The sequence below is a fragment of the Pyrgilauda ruficollis genome, unplaced genomic scaffold (genome assembly GCF_017590135.1).
Source record: "Pyrgilauda ruficollis isolate IOZ18807 unplaced genomic scaffold, ASM1759013v1 scaffold30, whole genome shotgun sequence".
NCBI classification, from domain to species: Eukaryota; Metazoa; Chordata; class Aves; order Passeriformes; family Passeridae; genus Pyrgilauda; species Pyrgilauda ruficollis.
This window is the reverse complement of record NW_024524378.1, coordinates 2,567,139-2,585,400: the sequence shown is the minus strand read 5'-3', so window position 1 is coordinate 2,585,400 and position 18,262 is coordinate 2,567,139. Positions and strand designations below refer to the sequence as shown.

General features: G+C 42.4%; 1 protein-coding gene across 4 annotated transcripts in view; it reads left to right on the top strand.

The window, feature by feature from the left end:
* CHD7 (chromodomain helicase DNA binding protein 7) overlaps window positions 1–18,262 on the top strand; it is a 133,573-nt gene that overhangs the window by 688 nt on the left and 114,623 nt on the right. For 3 of the 4 annotated variants that reach the window (XM_041473800.1, XM_041473801.1, XM_041473793.1), the window contains exon 2: window positions 1,892–1,995. The exons of the other annotated variant lie outside the window; for it this stretch is intronic. The gene's annotated coding sequence lies outside the window, so the exon portion shown is untranslated. The remainder of the gene's footprint in view (window positions 1–1,891; window positions 1,996–18,262) is intronic. 4 annotated transcript variants of the gene reach the window in all.

Here is an 18,262-nt window from a genome sequence, read left to right as displayed (position 1 = left end):
GGGGGGGGGGGGGGGGGGTGTGTGTGTTGAGGGGGGTGTCTCAGCGGGGCACTTCCCCGGGTGTAAATGGCTTTTTGTTGTGCTGCGGCCGGCCGGCCGGCCGCCTGCCTCGCCTCGGGGGAGGGGAGGGCACGGGGAGCCAGAGCGCCGGCGCCCCTTCCCCTTCCCTTCTTCTCCCCCCTGCGCTCCTCTCCGCAAGTTTGGAGGGTGACTAAAAATCCGGGAAAAGTTGAGCGAAACTGCGCGGCGGGGGCGGCGGGGCCCAGCGCCGGCCGGGATGGCCGCGGGAGCGCTTCCCCCGCTGACCACGCTGACGGCTCCCGGCGGCCGCGTCGGCACAACAAGCGCTAACAAAGTGAGGGCGCTTCCCTGCCGTGCACGGCCCGGCCCGGCTCGGCCCGGCACCGCCCCGCTCCGCGCAGGCACATGGGTCGCCGGGGCCGGGGCCCGGGCCGCAGCGGGGGCACCCCCAGCGGAGGCCGGGCGGTGGGTGGCGGCGGGCGGCAGGAAGGCGGGCGGGGAGGGAGGAGAAGGAGGAGGGAGGCGGGAGCACGAGGTGCCGCTCCGGCCGCCGGTGCGCGCGGCGGGGGGATCGTCCTGCCCCGGCGGCACCGGGAGGGGGCAGGGGGCGGCCGGCGCTCCCCGGCGGCCGGAGAAGAAAGGGGAGCGGGGGAAAGAGGGAGGGGACGGGAAGGGAAGGGAGAACGCTACCCGAGGCAGCCGGAGCGGTGCCGGCGGACGCCGCATAATAGGGGTTTCACCCCGCCGGGTACCTTCGCTCCGCCGGCGCGGAGCCGGGGCGGGCGGGAGGCGCTGCCGCCGCCGCGCACATGGGGTCGGGGCCGGGGCGCTCCCCTCGTCGCGCTTCCCCCCACCCCGTTCCGGGCCATTTTGAGGGTGAGCGGAAAAAGGTGGTTTGAGGCCAAAGCGGTCAGGGCGGGGAGCGAGGGGGGGTCCGGCCGCGCTCGGTCCGCGGGGCGCGGTGGGAAGCGGAGCGGGGCCGGCGGCGGGCGCTGCGTGCGGGGCGGCGGGGAGCGGGCAGCGCCTGTGCGTGTGCGCGGGTGTGTGAGAGAGCGGTGGCGGGGGGAGGGGGGCAGGGTTGTTAGTGAGTCTCAGGGAGAAGGCGCTGCAGGCAATGAGCAGCCATCATTACGTTGCCTTCATTTATCCCGGTAGCGCTAAATCAGGGGACGCGCTCCCACGCCGGGGGAGCCCCTCCGGGCGCGCCCCGCGCTGCCGGGCCGGTCTTCGCGGGTGGGTGTTCGGGGGGGGCGGGTCGGGGTGCCGGGGAAGGGGGTGGCCGTGGGCACGGGCTGGAAATGGAGCCGGTTTCCCCGGCTCCCCCCGACAGCCCGCTCACGCCCGGGTTTAAAGTAGTTGTTTTTTAAACAGACAATGGACAAAAGGAAAGTAGCGATGGATGCCCGGGAGCTCCCTGTCCGCTGCGGGGCCGCGCGGCGCCGCGCAACTCTCCCGCACTTACCCACTTTCTGCCTTTGTTTTCGTTTGGGAAGGGGCCGAGCGTGCCTCCCCACTACAGAAAAGGGCGATTTTTTCATTTGCGAGAAATCTCTTTTTTTTTTTATTTTTTTTTTTTTTTTAATTTCCCGTGCCACTTGGGCTTCCGCGGATGTTTGGCTTGGGGAATATCAGAATAACCTCGGTGCGATAAGTTTGTTTCTGTGTCGATGTTCGTCTTGATTTTTACTCTCATCAAAGCAGATCGCGGGCAGTGTTTATCCTGGAAGATGGCTTTCGGGAGAATGTGTTAGCCTTTTTTTTTTTTTTTTTTTTTCCCTTTTCCTTTTTTTCTTTTCTCGTGTTATACGGGACTAGCTGAGGTACAAACAAGCAAGTTGAACAAAAAATGTTTCTGTTCATTTCCTCACAGATCATCCATTCTAACGACGGCAAAAAAATCTTAATGACTATGACCTTAGCAGCATGGGTAGCTGATTTTTCCCAATTATAAATCCCGTTAGTTTGCGGTAATGTGTGAGTATCAATATATAATTCATATTAAAAAGCATGATCTGTAATTATTATTATTCTTTTTTTTTTTTTTATAAAAGTTGAAATCTATCATTTTCCAATGAGAGTGCTGCATCTGTCGCTTGGAGTGTTTTTGTCTCGCTGTTGCACAACAGAGGCTCTCCAGTCTTTAACCTAAAATGGCAGCTTTAATTTGACTGGGGCCCATTCATTGACAATGATAATAAAAAGGCTGAAAGCTAAATGTAGCTGGATGCTTGGGGCACGTATGCAGAACACTTTCCTCTCCATTGCTGGGTGCTGCTAAGAGAGGAACTTCCAAGCTCTCTAGTTTCCACCGTGAAAGTTTCCAACACTTTTTTTTTCTTATTAACAAAATAAAACTAATAATAAAAAAACCTGCATTGCTCAGCATAGACCATATTTTAGATGTCCAGGTTGCTTACAAACTTAACGGTGAGGTGACAGTTAGAGAGAGCTCCTTTGAAGAGGTCTGCATTTATAACACCAGCAGAAAAATTCTAGTAATCACTTCTAAAATAAGATGCAGTCTGGGGGAAATTAACCATTTCTTTCTGAGGTTTGTAACAGGTGATCAGAACAATTACATTCTGTATATTTTCCTATCTCCAGCTACCAAAAATGGGAAGTACGGCTTGTTTCTTCTTGTTTGGTGTTGTAAATGTGCTCAGGGTTTTGCAGAGATCCTTATGATAGTGTACTATTTTCCTCTAGGTTAAAACCACAGTTGCTTGGAAAAAGTAATTATTTTTGGTCTTAGACATAATGTGAAGTTTGAAACAGTTTTGCGAAACAAAATTTCCCCTGCTAAAGTATTGGTGAATGCCACAGATTCACGCATCTTGTCATGTCTTTCTGTTTACCTGAACTGCTTTTTTTCAGTCTCTTTTGAGCTGTTTTTACTAAGAACTTTAGAAAGAACATTATTAAAGCCATTGCACATGCTCTTAGAAGAGTATTAAATGCTTGTGATTGCCAGTGTAACTGAATTACTGATTTACTGATACTAATTGGATAATCATATTTGACCAAATATCTTACTAAATATTTAACAATGTGATGACATTTCTGTTATTGCTTGTAAATCATGGTTAGGTTATTTAAACGGGAAAAAAGCCTCATATTTGTAACCCAAAATTATTTTATCGCCTCTTCAGTGATGAAGGAAAGTTTCGATCACAGGCAGGGATCACACAGTCCTTTTAGGAAAATAAAAATTTCTAGGGATTTTGCATTGTAACAATGTCAGTAAAAATGAGGTTTAGTGGAACACTCTCTATTGCAATCACATCTCTGTGCAGTGATGGGAGATTTCAGATGTGACCAGTTCCTTTTGGGTTTGGTTAATGCAGAAGCCTGAAGAGTTGTGTCAAAGGAGCACTGTAAAGGTTTCCCTGTCTGTGTGGAGGGGTCAGTTAACTTGAGTGTAGTTTCTTTCCCACATGAGTTATTTGCTGCTTTGAACAGAAAAGCTTTTGATGAATGTTTGCAGTATTTCCCATTAACACTCAAATAATATTAGGACTTTTATAAGACATAAAACAAGTTGTTGGTGAGTCCAGGTGGGTCAGGCCGATGGCAAAGCTGCAAGCAGGTACTGAAGAAGGATGTGCTGCTCAGTCTGGGCTTGGCATGGCTGGGTGGGTGTTGTGGTCAGCGGGCCTGTCCTGCCCCGGCACACAGGGAGGCTCCGTGCCAGGTCTGTGCCCCACGGATGGCAGCTCTGCGGGCAGGAGAACCTGCAGTGTGAGGATACAACAAAACCTAAACAAAGGCAACCCAGACATGATTTTCTGTCAAGCTGGAAAGACCTGAGTAATAGGGGCTTCTCAGGTTTTCTCGGAGCTGCTGGAGTGTGGCAGCAAGGCTGCATTTTGCCATGGGGTTTGGTTTTGTTTGTAGCGTGTGGTGTGATAGGTAGAGGTTGCTAAGGTGGGAAGGAAGAGGTGGAAGAAAGTAACCAGGAAGAAGGAGGGTGGATATAAATGCAGGTGTCGCCTTGAATCCTGTGCATTACCTCTATTCCTTATTTCCCATTCATTTTTACATTAAGTTTCAGATGGAAAGCCTTTAGAATGTGCTGGTCGGTATTTGCTCTTGTGAATCTGGTGTTATTCAGAGAAATGTGTGTGGCTGGCAAGGGTACAGGCAACTGTGTGACAAGTGGTGTGTGTGTTTGTGAAGGTCTTCCTTCCTCCAGTTCCCTTAAATCCTCACTTCCAAACCCTTATGTATTTGTCTGCTGTGAACAAATCGCTAACTGCTCAGATTTATGAGCTGATTAACTGATGCCCATAAGTAACATGGGTGATACTTTTATGTTACTTTAATGTTCCCTGTATACAAGAGAAAACTGCAAATTTTAGTAAATAATTAAACTGTCTTTCTGACAAATGAATCTTTTGTGTGTAGTTGAGGCTTTAGCCTTCACTTTTCCAACAGAAAAGTTATGTATTAATTTAGCTTCACCATTTAGCTTCATCTTTAAGACAGACATTAACTCCATAGTTTCTCATCATTTATATTTCCATAAGTAGCGTGTTAGCACAAACTGCTGGATTTTAATGGAAGAAAGTCTTAAATACTGTCTATATTGTAGCAGTGGTAAAAAGGCAAAGGGAAACTCCAGCTATGATTTAATTTTCAAAACTCAGAGGAAGGAATGAGGTACAATACGCAGAAACATCCCATGTTCTTATTAGGGTTCTGATGAGATACTGAAACCTGATGGAAGTTTTCCTCCTGATTTCTTTCCACCTGCACAATCTGACTAACTTTCAGTGATTCGCATCTTACCCAAGATCAGCAGTCATGGAAATGCCACGTCGTAGTTGTGCACCAAATTCTGTCTTGGAAAATGAGGTTGGAAGGCATGATGCAAAAAATAAAAAGGAGGTTATGACCTAAAGGACACATTCCAAGAGCCCAAATATGACAACAAAGCTCTTAAGGGTATTCTTAAGTATATAAAAGCTGATTAGCTCTTAGCTTCCAACATTGTGACTTTTCTGAGATGTAAACATGCACGTAGAAGAAGCCAAGCCAAACCCAAGGATCTTTGTGCTGCCACTTGGGTTCTTCTCTGGATGCTGTTCCGTAGCTGTTTCTAAACACTGTGGTTGTTTTGCTGCCCTTATGCTAAATGCATTGTCCTTAAAAAAAAAAAAAGGAGGGGTACAACATAATTTAAACATTTTATTTTAAAAGTTGCGATTCAATAAAAGAGTGCTATATACCATATAAGCTACTGTTTTAGTAGAACATTGTAGCACATGACTGAAAGCTCATTGGCATGTGGGAACTAACCAGAAGCCCTTGCTGGCATGATGTAGGGCTTGCTTTGCTCTGTAGTGACCTATATAGCTATTTTGGGTGTGGTTTTGCTTGGCTTTCATGGGAGCGGAGTCCAACCTTCCTCTGACATAGACAATTGCTGTGACGAGAAGGCCTTGAGGGGAATGGTGGGGAATAAATAACTTTGGGAATCAATTGTCTGGAAAAAGTCATTGCAGCCAAAATGTCTGCCCTCTTCCTAATGGTTCTGAGGGGAAAATAAAATTTCACTTATATGGTCCTGATCCTTGAGGTTATTCTGTTCAGATTTCATTTAAATATGAGCTTGTGTTTGGGGAGAGCAATGCAGCAACTTACCTGCCTGGGAGTAGGTGGCATATGGGAAATCCAGTGCTGGATAGTTTTGCAAGCACTTTATTTTAATGTCCTTGAGCCACTTTTTAGGCTGTTCAGCTGAGCTTTCTGTTTACTGCTAGAACTTCAGCAGGTAGCTGGCTTTCACATTTCTTGGTGATTTTGAAAGAAATTGACCTCCCCACAGTTTATTTTGATCTCTATCTACAAAGCGCTTGTCACTTAAAACAGTTTGTGGAGGTGTACATCAGATGTACAAAGTAGGATTCCTTCTGTGCAGCAGAGGCAGTCCTGCTCTGAAAACAAAACTTTCTTTCCTCTTTCCTGCCCTTTCTACTCCCCTCCCCCCAGCTTTCCCATAGATTTTGTTCCTCTTCAAGTTCCTTTCCTGTTGGGTTTTTAATCTTTTTTCCAATTCATACTGCTTTCTGCTTGCTTAATGGAGATGTGTTTTCTTGCCAGCCCTAGATAATTAGGATATGTGGCAAAATAAACATGCGTTTCGGCACCTAATAATGCTGCTTTCTACCAAAACCACGGAGGATGCCTAAGTTGGTGTGGGGAGGGCAGGCTGGCTGCACCAAAGCTTGATGAAGGCTCATGTTAGTCCCTGGATGCTGTCGTGGCAAGGGGATGGGCAGCAGCAGACAGCCAGAGCAGGGGGCTGCTGCAGTGTGCTGGCAGCTTCCCAAAGGTTCCTCATGACCGTTTGGAGAGGAAAAGCCTCTTGTTTCAAGTTTTGTTTTCATGGAAGTGACATGCCCATATCTTTTAATAGCTAATAGATGGAGCTGTAGTGGCTTCTCTTGCTCTGTGTAGCTGTGAGTGGGGAGGGTCTAGTCCCATGGCAATTTTGAAATGGACATAGCCATTGTGGGCTATCCCTTGCCAAGCAGAGAAGTTTGGGGTGTGGGGAGGAGCTCCTGCCAGGATTGTGATATTTCTGAAAGAAATAGGAGAGCTTTGGAGACCAGGAACTGTGTGACCAGTGGTAAAGCAGATCAGAACATGGAGCAAGGCCAAGGAAGACTTTAATAAAGGCACTTTTGTCCTCGATCTTAAAATAGGAAGCCTATGGATTTATTTACAGGGTAAACAGGATTTGTTAAGTGGGTAGTCACTATGTGCGAAGAAATACTGGTCATCCTTTGGGAGAGAATTCAGGTGAAGATTAAAGCTGAGCTGAAAGCTGGAATTTTAGAAGTTTAGACATCAGTCATAGGACAAAACGTGGAGAAAGTCTTCATCACAGAAAGCATTGAGGTAGGTAGTGCTGTTCTGGGAGAAATGTGAAACAAGCTCTTACATAACAGAAACTGAGGAACTCTGTTCAAGTCTTTGGTATTAACTTAGATGAGCTAGTAAGTGGGAAGTCTGAGTTGATGACAAGTTATGAGTAAATATTCTTTCCTTCAAAGAGGATCCATCAATGTAGCTGTTGAGATTGAAATTCAAAGCTGAAATGCTACTTGGTAAAGGGCCTTGCAGGAAAGCATGTGTCAGTCTGTACTGTAGAGAAAGGCAGTTTAGTATTTCTTCAAGTTGAAGATTAACAGCCAGAAAGGCAATTCAACTGACCTGGTTTGTAGTGCTCAGTAGAAGGAGGATTGAGAGAAGGAGAGTAATGATGAGGCTAACAGATGTTCAAAAATAATTCTGATAAGGCTGAGATAAAAGTGCATGACAGTGAGAGAGTGGTAAATTTCAAGGATGCATCTTAATTAGTTGTTCAGAGTATAACAAATGTTTTCAAAACCTTACCTGTTCCTGGACAGGAGAGCCTATCTGAAGTCCAGGAATCAGGCATCCCAAGTATCCTGCTGCTTGAAGTTCTGTATTTGAATGTGTATTTTTTTTCTCATGTGGGATAAGAAATACTGAAACAACCATAACTGCAGTTACTGTCTTGACATGAGATCTAATATGGTGATTTTATATTTTTGGCTCAACTGTCTGGTATATATCTAGGCAAGTCCTGTGGATTTTTGAGTATGTGCTCTGGTTTGTGCTGCTTCTGGACTGAAGTAGCTGCTTGTTGGATTTGGTGATTTATTGCAAGGCAAAAACCAGACAGCTCATCATCTCCAGTTCTTGGTTTGAAAAGTACTGGGACTTTGTTGCTAGTTCCTGGAAAGACCAGGCAGCTTCACAGGGTGGTGTAGTTGTGTCAGGATGGCTTAAAGGAAGGTCCTCTGACATAGTAGCCAGTGCCTATGTGAGTTCAGAGATTCCTTTAAACTCTGACGAGGGGACTCTCACTAAGATTATAATTCTTGCCTTGAGTTGTTTTAACCATGAAGAATTAAACTGAGAGTTTATAGTGAGCAGTTTACTATCTCTCTTGATTTAGGAAGGAATCACTCAGAAAGTGAGTTAAATAGGGATTTCTGGACTGCCTCAGGATGTTAGTCTGGGAGAGACTGCTAAGTAATTCAGTTTGTTTATCAGTACCATTGTGAGGTGTCTGCTGTGCTTTGCATTCACTCAGCTCTGTAAGTGGAGTGCAACCTCACTCATCTTTACTTTAATCATCATTCTTTCATTGGGGGAAGTGAATAAGCAGGCTTCAGCTTCACTTCCCTTATTTCTGTATTGATCTCTACAAAGGTACATTGTCATTTTCATTTTTTTTTGTTCTTTTTTTTGTACAGAAGTGAAACGTGCTTCTTTATTTCTGTTGCAATCTTTACAGAGGTTACTGAAAAAAATTTGCCTGTTTCACCTGCATTTCTCCTTACTACAGTTCTGCAGTGTCCCCAGCCCATGCTGTTTTCTCTCACAGAAGTGATTCTTAGTGAGCATACTTTCACAGTTCAAACAGGATTTGAACCTTGTGGCAGCCATGCTGAAGGAAGGGGTTGTTTTGTAGACATGGCACGGCTGTTGGAAGAATCAGCTTGTTACAGGCAGCACTAGGACAGAAACATGTCTTACAGCTTGGGTCTGGGAATCTTTGTAGTACGTAGTAGTCTTAGAAGTTGAGCATATTTAGATGTTGCACTGAAACTATTAAAAAAAAAAAAAGAAAAATGGAAGGAGGGTATTTGTGTGGCTTTGCTGTGGTTAAGGTGACTGAATTCTTGGACGGTGAGTTCTGAGGGAAGTAAGTTAAGGCCTCACACCCCCTTGCTACCCCCTCCCCAAACCATGACTACTTAATTTTGTGAAGTTAAAAAATAAAACCTTGGCTACAGAAACGATGACAGGGGAAAGCAATTGCTTCCATAGTTCTTCTCATAAGAAATTTCCCTAATGCTGTGATTTAAAAGATTAATCTCCTTAGTCTCTTTCTCTTCTTCACCTTTCTCTGTCTCTTCTCTCAAAAGTAACCAAGATGCTTACCTTTCTGCCTGCCTCTCTGGATGGACAACCTCTGGCTTGTCACTGGTTCACATGTGACTTCCCTGGGATTGTCGCATGACCAGTGGCACAACTGGACTGTGCAGTAGGGGCTGGTTGGGCAGTGCAGATTTTGGCTGTCTGAGGAACTGGATTAGGAGGGGTTCTTAGAGGTGGATATTAGTGTCAGCTGGGATGCAGGCTGTGTGCCTGAACTTGTCCCCTGGTGGGGCTTCTGGGATCGGCTGCTGTCTTCCTTTGTGTGCCTGTGTGTCACTTAGAGTTTGCTGGTGTGTTCTGCGGCCACCCAACATTAAGATTTTAGGTGGGAAGCTGGTAGGGTCAGGAAAGCTAAAAATCCCCTCTCTAATTTGACAAGTTGTGACAATGGTGGTGTTTTGGGGCAGGGTGTTTTTTCTCTTCAGCATATGCTGAAAGCAGCTGTTTCTGTGTTGAGGAGCCTCCAGGTAGGCAATGAACTTTGAATAGCGAGATCGATTCAATGTGGCTGTGGGAGTGATACCTTTGATACACCTCAACTTCTCCCTTCTGGAGTGAAATAGCACATCTGTAGCAGGCAGTCCATGGTAATGAGGCAGATTGATCCACGGACAGAAATCAGTGGGCAGAAAACCTGGGAACTAGGCAGCTGTAGCACCTGCTTCCACTATGTTGGCTTTACTGCCTCCTTCCCTCAAGGTACTTTCTCTTGGGCACATAGGCTGTCCTCTGGTAGGTTTATTTTGGATACTGGTGACAAAAGGTCTTGCTCTTTTCTGCTTTTCCAAAATACTCTCCATCATAATGTTTATTGAGATTGGTGGCTGTTCCCAGGGTTTTTTTGGGTTTTTGATTTTTGTTTGTTCATTTTTTAAATTAAAAAACAACCCCCCAAAAAACTAGAGTGAAATCTGCCAAGCTTTCTTTACCGTCCTTGTGTAGGGTATCCTTATCTTGAGACTATGTTTGTAAGAACTTTTTTTCTTCTGATAGAGTATGATACTTAAATCTGTGTAAGAGTACTTTTTTTGGTATGATAAGGGGTTTTTTTGTAGCTCTGAAGATAGCTGAAAGCTGTTGAATGTTGTCTTGTGGTCCATCTAATCATTTCTAAGTCAGGGTATGGTTTGAGAAATGCAGGGAGCTAATTTAACTGGACATTGTTCGGAAAGGAGTTTCCTCTCTGCCTTTGTCCCCTTGCACCCCAACTCACAACCACATGGCTCTGCTACTTTTTTCTGGCAGCAGTGCTTGTCAGGTCCTTCTGTGAGCCACTTTAGTTCACCAAAATGGCAGAAAAATAACTCTGTAAAATGGAGAGCATTTTGCTGTTGTAATGAATCAAACTAGCTCATAAAAGGATCTGATGAACACCAGAGCTGGTACTAAGGACGAGGGGGGCCGCTGGCTTGGAGAGCAGCAAGCCCTTTTCATCTTTTCATTTTGGTGGCAGTGAGCAAGTGGATTGGATCAGTTGCCTGGGAACCTTCATGGGAGAAAGAGAAATAGAGTAATCATCTGTGAAGCAAAGGACACGAAAAGAAAAATGTGCTGGCCTGAGTCAAAATGGGTATTAAAATTTGTTTATTCCATTGATGCTATGGATTGCAAGCTATAAATTGGTTAGAATTAATGATCCACTGACCAGAAATCAGTTTTCCTCTTCAGGTAGGAAAACAAAAGCCTAAAAGATTTACTAATGTATAAATAACTTGTTTGCTCTTTCAAATGTGAAATATTTAATCTTTGAAACAATTTATTCACAGTAAAGGGGGGGGAGGAGTCTGTTGGTTTTGGGTTGGTGGGGTTTTTTTTTGATTGGTGGTTTTTTGTTTTGTTTTTGTTTTTGCAAGCTTGAAATCCTCCATTAGGTTCATCAGCTTTGAATCAATTTGTCTGTCTCAAATTTTATCAAGTCAGTGTTGTTTCAGTGCCATCAAGTTTCATCAGTCAGTAATTCAGTGGATTCCATTATTCAGAGTATTCCCAACTATTTACATTTTCCTGCTGGTTTGAGATGCAATGAGTGCTTGGTCCTAGTAGGTGGCTGAGGCTGTTCCTATCATTGTCTTAAGCTTTCTGATAGTGAAATGAATGCACTCCTCCTTGTTAGAATTGGTGAAAAAAAGTACATTGCAAGTCAAATAGCATGCTGCTTAGTCACTTCTGTAATACTGTGCTCTTGCAGCTCTCCAGAGAGAGAAATGGGCAGTTTACATTGTGTAGTTTAGCAGAGGAATGAACACCTTACAAAAGTCAGGGATTCTGACTGCAGCTTCTTCTCAATCCACCTGTCAGCTTGAGGTGACTCTTTCAGCGTAGCAGCAACGTGGCATTAGAAGCTGCTTGCTTTCTGAAGAGCTCTGGCTTTTTGTCAGCTTACTTGTGTATATTGCCTGCAGCGTGACAGGAAGGGACTTCTTGGCAGGTGGAAGAGTAGAAACTCATGCTGTCCTTCCTGTTCTTCTCAAGATTTGGGCAATTGTATGTGTGTTAATAGAAGGTAAATTCTTGCCATAGTTACAAAAAACCCAAACCTTCATGTAATGCATCTTCTAGATTCCCTTCCTTGGGTTTTACATCTAAAAAATTCTTTTTCAGGGTCTACAGGGGATGGCAGGAGGTGCAGGAGAGGGGATTTACAAATTTTATCTTATGGGTATTGTAAGCTGCGTTTGGTGCAGACTGAGGAGCGGTGGCCCTGACTAGCGTTGTGTGTGTTCAGAATGAATATTGTAGTTACTAAAAGCAGCTTGTTTACATTAGGAATTGTATGTGCTAGCTCTAATGGGCTTTAGGAAGCCCAAAGCACAGCTGTAAAACATCTGTCTCTGGGACCAGATCTTGTCTGTCTGATGAGTTGTTGTCCTTCATTTCATGCTCAGATTTACACAAGAAATAAAACTTTTTTTTTAATAGAAAAGTTCTTTAGCCACCCTGCTTGAAGACTGGTTTGTACTTGAAAGGCTATCATGCTGTTGTCTTGAACACAGAACTTAAAATAGTGACTCAGTATTAACTTAACTCCACTTCCTCTTTAATCCGATCATCTTGTTGCTATATGACCTTACAACACCTTAATTTAAAGGCTGCTTATTCCAGTGGATTACATTTGGAGGTGTCTGGTGTGGTAGGCATTGCTGCAGGAAGGGCTTAAAAGGAACTTAAGCACTGCCTCAAAAGAAAAAAAAAAAAAAAGAAAAAAAAAACCAACCCAAGGTGTTGGAGTAGGAGCAGCAAGGGTATTTTTCCACTTTGGGATGCTTGCTCTGAAAGAGCAGGAGAAATTTTGAGCATATAGTTCTGCTCTACCATAAGAAAATGTGCATTCACTTCTAGTGAGTGAATTTGATGCTCCCTGTCTTAATTACACGTGGAAGTGTTAGAAGGCAAAATATCTGTTTAGTTCATGCATTTCTGAGTGCTTGGATGGTTTTTCTTCCTTTCAAGGCCAGTGACCTGAGCAGGTGGTTGGAAGCCAGGACCTGAAGTGCTACTCCAAACTGGTGTGCCAGGTTCATAGTGATGTGCTTTGTGTCTGCCATATTGGGATGTGTAATAGTTGCTGATTACCAAGCAGCACTCAGCAGAGGATCTTGGTTCTTTACCAAGTGTTAATTCTGTCTTGCTGCTGCTCTCGTGAAGTAGATAAATGCCGTCCTTAAAAGGAGAGTTGGTCTGACATTCAGCACTTAAAAAAAAAAAAAAAGAAAAATCTTAAGTGTTTAGAGTCTGTGTCTGAACAGACTGCTATTTTTCAGAATTTGTCTTCTTCCTTTAAATATTTTTCTTAGGAATAAATGCTAAACAATTGTATTTTGTGTATTGAGTTTAGGGACCATAAGCTTCATCCTTGTCCTATAGAGTTTCTTAAACAAACTCTGCCAAATAGTCTGCCATAATATGTTGAGCTTTGGTTTAGCAGCAGGAAGAGTTCAGAGAGTGTATTGTCTACTCTGTGCTAGTAGCCATTTTGACTCACATTTTATGTCAGGTTTGTCTTCCATATTGAGTCAGGTATTTAACATGACTAAACTAAACTAAAGCCAAACAGATTATCTGTTGGCTGTGATCTGGGGGTTATGGGGAGTTTTACTGTACCTGTGAAAACTTTGATCATTTAGACTCCTTGAAAATAAACCACTGGCATGTTCTGCTCTGTTTCTGACAGAGATCTAGCAGAAGGTCTGTTCTACACTGGGAGTATGCTGCTGCCTTCAAGCTTGGGCCGTGCTCAGCGCAGAATGGCAGCAGCACCTTCCATGGACTGGAGAGAGCAGGGGTAGGCTGGAAGGTGCAGAGAGACTGGGTTCTTCCATGGCTTACAGAAGCAATTGCTGTGCCTTCTGTGCTTGCAGAGGGGAAGTTCTGTACCCCCAGTTCAGGAGATGGGCATGGTCCCCACTTTATAGGTAATAGAGAGGGTTTGTTTTCAGCAGCTAAGATGTTGCACAATGACTTGTGGATTGGAACCAAGGATTGAATTCAGTCTTCCAGTAATTCCTTTAAGTGCTTAACCTAAATATGTTGTAGTTATTTTAAGTACCTTTTTATAACAGTTGTAAAGCTTCAGGCCAGTGCTTTGAGCTGATATTATCTTTTACAACTGCTGTTTAAATCAGGAAAAGTATGAATATTTTAATTTTTTTACTATTTAGTGCTGTTTTTAAGTCTTTTTCCTTCAAACATGAAAAGATTGTTTTAATAAAAGTTCAGTATTCTAATATTTCAGTGTATAACACAACTTTGATTTACTAAAACCACACTTTTTTCAGTTGTTAAAAAATTGAACTTAAAACCCACTGTAGATACTGAATACATCCAGAGATGTACTGTATATGCTACAGTATTTAGTATTATCAGTGTTCCTGTTTCTTTTTTTTTTTACTCTTTTAAGGGGTTACAACCAGATCATAAACTCTCTCTAAATTATTTGGAATAGGGATAATCTTTTATATAGGATCAATAGAATTTCAGCACTCTAATACAGTTTTGGGTGTCCTTGTCTCTCTCATGCTGTGGTCCTCTAAAGTGTTGTAATCTCACTTACTGTATTTCAGTCCGTGTTACCAGTACTTCAAGAGTGTATCTTCATGAAAGGAGGGTGAAATGTTATACTGGAAATGGTGTATTATTGAGGTAGCATAGTTGTCAACACCTATTAAAACCATGTTGCAAATATCATCTTTCATTTATGGTACCAGAGGTCTGAATCCTATTTCATAGCAACCAGGGTGGAGGCTATCCAGAAGCAGAGCAAGCCTCTTAGCCTCCACAGCTCTGCTGCTCAGAATTGTCTTGGAAAAAGTGATAGGTAATGCTTAATGAATTTCTCATGCATGAATTCATCTAGTCTTCTCTTGATCTGTGTAAACTCTTGACTTCCATCGGGACAGTGACAGAGTTCTGCAGCTTAAGTACACATTGTATGAAGAACTGCTTCCTTCTATTTGTTTTATTTTGAACCTACCAGCTGCTAGTTTTGTTTGATGTTCTCTAGTTTCCTTGTTAAAAGAACAGGAGAACAGTGGCTCACTGCATACCTGTTCCATCCTGCTTGATTTTGTAAACTTTTTTTATTCTCTCTCTGGTTGGCCCTTCTTGAGGCTGGAGATTCTGAAGGGTATTCAAATGCCTGTCAGCCCTCTCTGGTCCATCAGTAATTTTAATTTTGAAGTGGAGGTGAGAAGAGCAAACATGGTCACTGCAGCAAGGTATAAGCACCTCATAGAGTTGTGTATCCCATTTCTTGTGTAATTGTGCCTTTTTTTTTCCCCATCTCTTTTTTTCTTAAACATTCTTAGTGCTCTGTTTGCTCTTCTTACAAATCTTGTTTTCCTAGACTATTTTTTCTAGCTTCCAAATAATGTCAGGGCTCAGTAAATTGTATGTAAAACAGTCAGATTGTATTCTCATGTGCATTGCTATCTATTTCCTTTTACTGCATCTCCTCTGCAATTTATTACACCTTCAGTGGGTGTCATGCTGCTTCCTACATAGTTGATTTTAATTTTTAGCAAAATGAACTTTTTATTACTATTAGCAAACTAACTTCAAAGTTCACCCATTTCTTGATCTTTTGTGTGCATGCTGTCAGTGTAGATCTGGAAAAGGGCTGGGTGATATTTCCTAACATTCATTTCCTGATTTGAACTGGTTACTTTCATCCACGTAAAGATCTTCCCTCCTTTGCTGTTGTAGCTTAGTTTCCTTAGGAACCATTGCTGGAGGACCTTTGTTCAGCAGCTGGCATGTGTTTTGGTCATCCAAGTTAGCTCAGACTTTGGCCACTTATCAATTGCTTCAGTGAAATCTCCTGTACTGTTAAGACAGGACTTTGCTGTGGGAAAGCATCAGTGTCACTTCTGTAGTCTGTACTTTGCTATGTGTCCGTGTTTCCTCTATTTTCAACTTACATGCCCTGCTGGGACATTAGACTTGCTGGCCTGTAGTTCTGGGCAGACTAAAGGTATGACCACCTTTCAGAACTGATGCACAATTGGCAACAAAGCAGTCGGAACCTGAGATATTTTGTGGCATAGTGGACAGATAGGCTATTTTGTCCTTCAGCTTGGTGAATGCCATCTGACTCTTGGTGAGTGCATTGGTGACTGCTGCTGTTTGCTTTGGTTTGACCAAAACTGCCTCTGAGGATTAATGTGCCAAAAAAGATGAAAGCTTGCCTTAGCTTCTTCAATGACAGCAGATGCAGAAAACTTGAATTTTCAATTTTCTTGGAATATTTCTTTCATATCTTGGTTGTATGTTAGTCCAGTGGATTCTCTAGCAGGCTCCCTATACCTGGCATTTGTGAAAGGACTTTTTATGACTTTGCCACTCTAGGAACATATCTTTGTTTGCAATTTTTTGCTAGTTCCTCTGGTCCAATTTATTCCCCTCTTCCTGTGAGATGTTCTTACTGATAGCCTTCCCAGCTTGAGGTTTAGCTGTGATGCATTTTTTCCTTGTGTCTCTGCATTTTCAATATAGTTTTTTTTGTCTGTTGTCTGTAAATGTTTTGTCAAACTGCTTGATTTTGTTTCTCTTACTGAGCTCTTCCTCATTTTAATGTTTTTTTCTCTTTGAAAGTAAGCACTCCAGTGATGCATTTTTGTTGTTTATTCCTGTTTTAGGAATGCTACACTTAAATATATTTAATGGATTTCATTAGCAGTAGCCATGAATCATGATAAAGTTAAGTCAAATATGACAGGAACAAATCTGAATCATAATATCATTTTGTGGATGTTTAAATAGTCCATGTTCTAGTTAAAATGTGGCAGTGTTGCCCTGTGTGCTTCAGCTCAACTTCCTATTAGAAATAGTTTGATACATACAGTTTAAATGCTTTTATACTGTAAATTCTTCTTGCCAGCAAACCAGTCACCTTACCAAGTTGTACAAATGGGATGGAAATTTATTCTGAATGCCACTGATTTATTTAGGAGTGAGACAAAGTATGGGACTGTGTCCTTCAGTTATAATTCCCCATCAATTGTAAATTGATGCGTTTGTTCAAATATACAGTATAAAACATTATTACAATCAAGCTGCAGTTATCATGGGAGCCATAACTTCTACTTTTCTTTTTCTTGGCTCTCTCTGTAAAAAACTGTACTGTAGTATATTATTTAATTGTTTAGTACTAAGGTCTCTCTGTTTTATCAGAGTATGTGACATGCTACAGTACCACCCTGTATAAAAGCCTTTGGTGCTTGAAGCAGTGGTGGAACAGTAAGAGTTTATTCATATCTTCATGTATAGATGTGTGAGCACCATATTTAGAAGAACTTTTGCACAAATAATAACCACTTCGTACTGCAAGATTTTTGGGAATTATGTTACTTTGCTTAGCTGAGAATGACTTGGAAAGACATAAGTCTGTAAATCTGAAGCAAACTGAATACTTCTGTGATTCTTTTGATAACTTGTGTTAGGGAAGAGGCTCTCCTGAAAGTTACTTGCTCTTTCAAAGTAGTCTGTAACATGTACTCACACAGTATTTTAGCACAAGCAACTGAAATTTGAGGAATTTTATACTAAAGTAATGGGGAAAAATGTTGGCTGTATTAAGAACGTGAAATATTTAAGAATTCATGGTCATAAAAGTAGGCAAACTGGTTTTATAGAGAAGTAGCAGTTACATTTTCAAAATAGATGCTCTGGAGGGTGCCAAGTATGAGTTCATAAGATAAAGAAATAAACAGAATTTTAAAAGAGATCTTACAAAATTAATTTTTTCTTTAACAGGAATGCAGGTGTCATGAAAGGCTTGAGCCTATTTCAGTTGTTGAGGAGTCATGATCCTGCTTTGCTAAGTTAATATTTAAGCTTTCTCATGAAACCTACTACAGCTTCTAGATAGCATGCCATATGTACAAAATAAATTAATCAGTTGTTTTGTTATCTACTTAAAAGTTAAATTGCAGTCAATGTCTTTACAGGTAAATTTGTTGAGGGTAACAGGAAAAGGAACTATGCAGAAATACAAGGTTTGTTTTAAGAAAGAACTTAGAGGAATTTTAGGATGTGGTCATTCCTTAGTTCAACTAATACAAGCAAGGACCTCAAAGAAGGTGGAGAGGTGGTTTTCTGTTTGCAAAGAAAAGGTTGGTAACAGAATTTGAAGTAACAAGAGCTGAAACTAATCCAGCCTAGACACAATTAAAAGCAGCGTGTTCTGGCATGGTAAATTCTCTTAGGTGGTGTTTAGTGAATGGTTGCTCTTGCCATTCATTTTTTATCTGTTCCCTAACCACTGCATTTTGAATCTTGCCTCCTAAGTAAGTTTCATGAAGAATAGAGTGGAAATTTAGAATTCATTTAAAAGCAGAGCGGTTGTGCAATAGTAGGATGTGTCTCTGCTATTGGAAGATTACAAGCTATCAGTCATTTAGCACTGAGTTTTAAATGGAATAGGTGCTTTTATAGGCTGATTTATTAGAATGCATTGCTTATAGGTTTGTTGAAAAATGTCACTAGCAAATTTGATGTGAAAAAAATGGCATGAGCACTGTTGGAGATTTTGTCACGGGCTTGGAATAGCTGATAAGCAAAAGGAGGTGCTTTAATGCTGTTGTTTTCTCTCTTAACCTCCTTGTCCCCTATCCTACCCCACATACAGGATTTTGAAAGTGGCACTGGGAAGGAGAAGGAGGTCTTAATCTAGTAGCATGAACAAAGCTATGGATCTTAGTTTTTTTGCCTCTATTTCTTTGATACTTCTCAATGGCATATATCACTTGTATTCCCTCCACCCCCA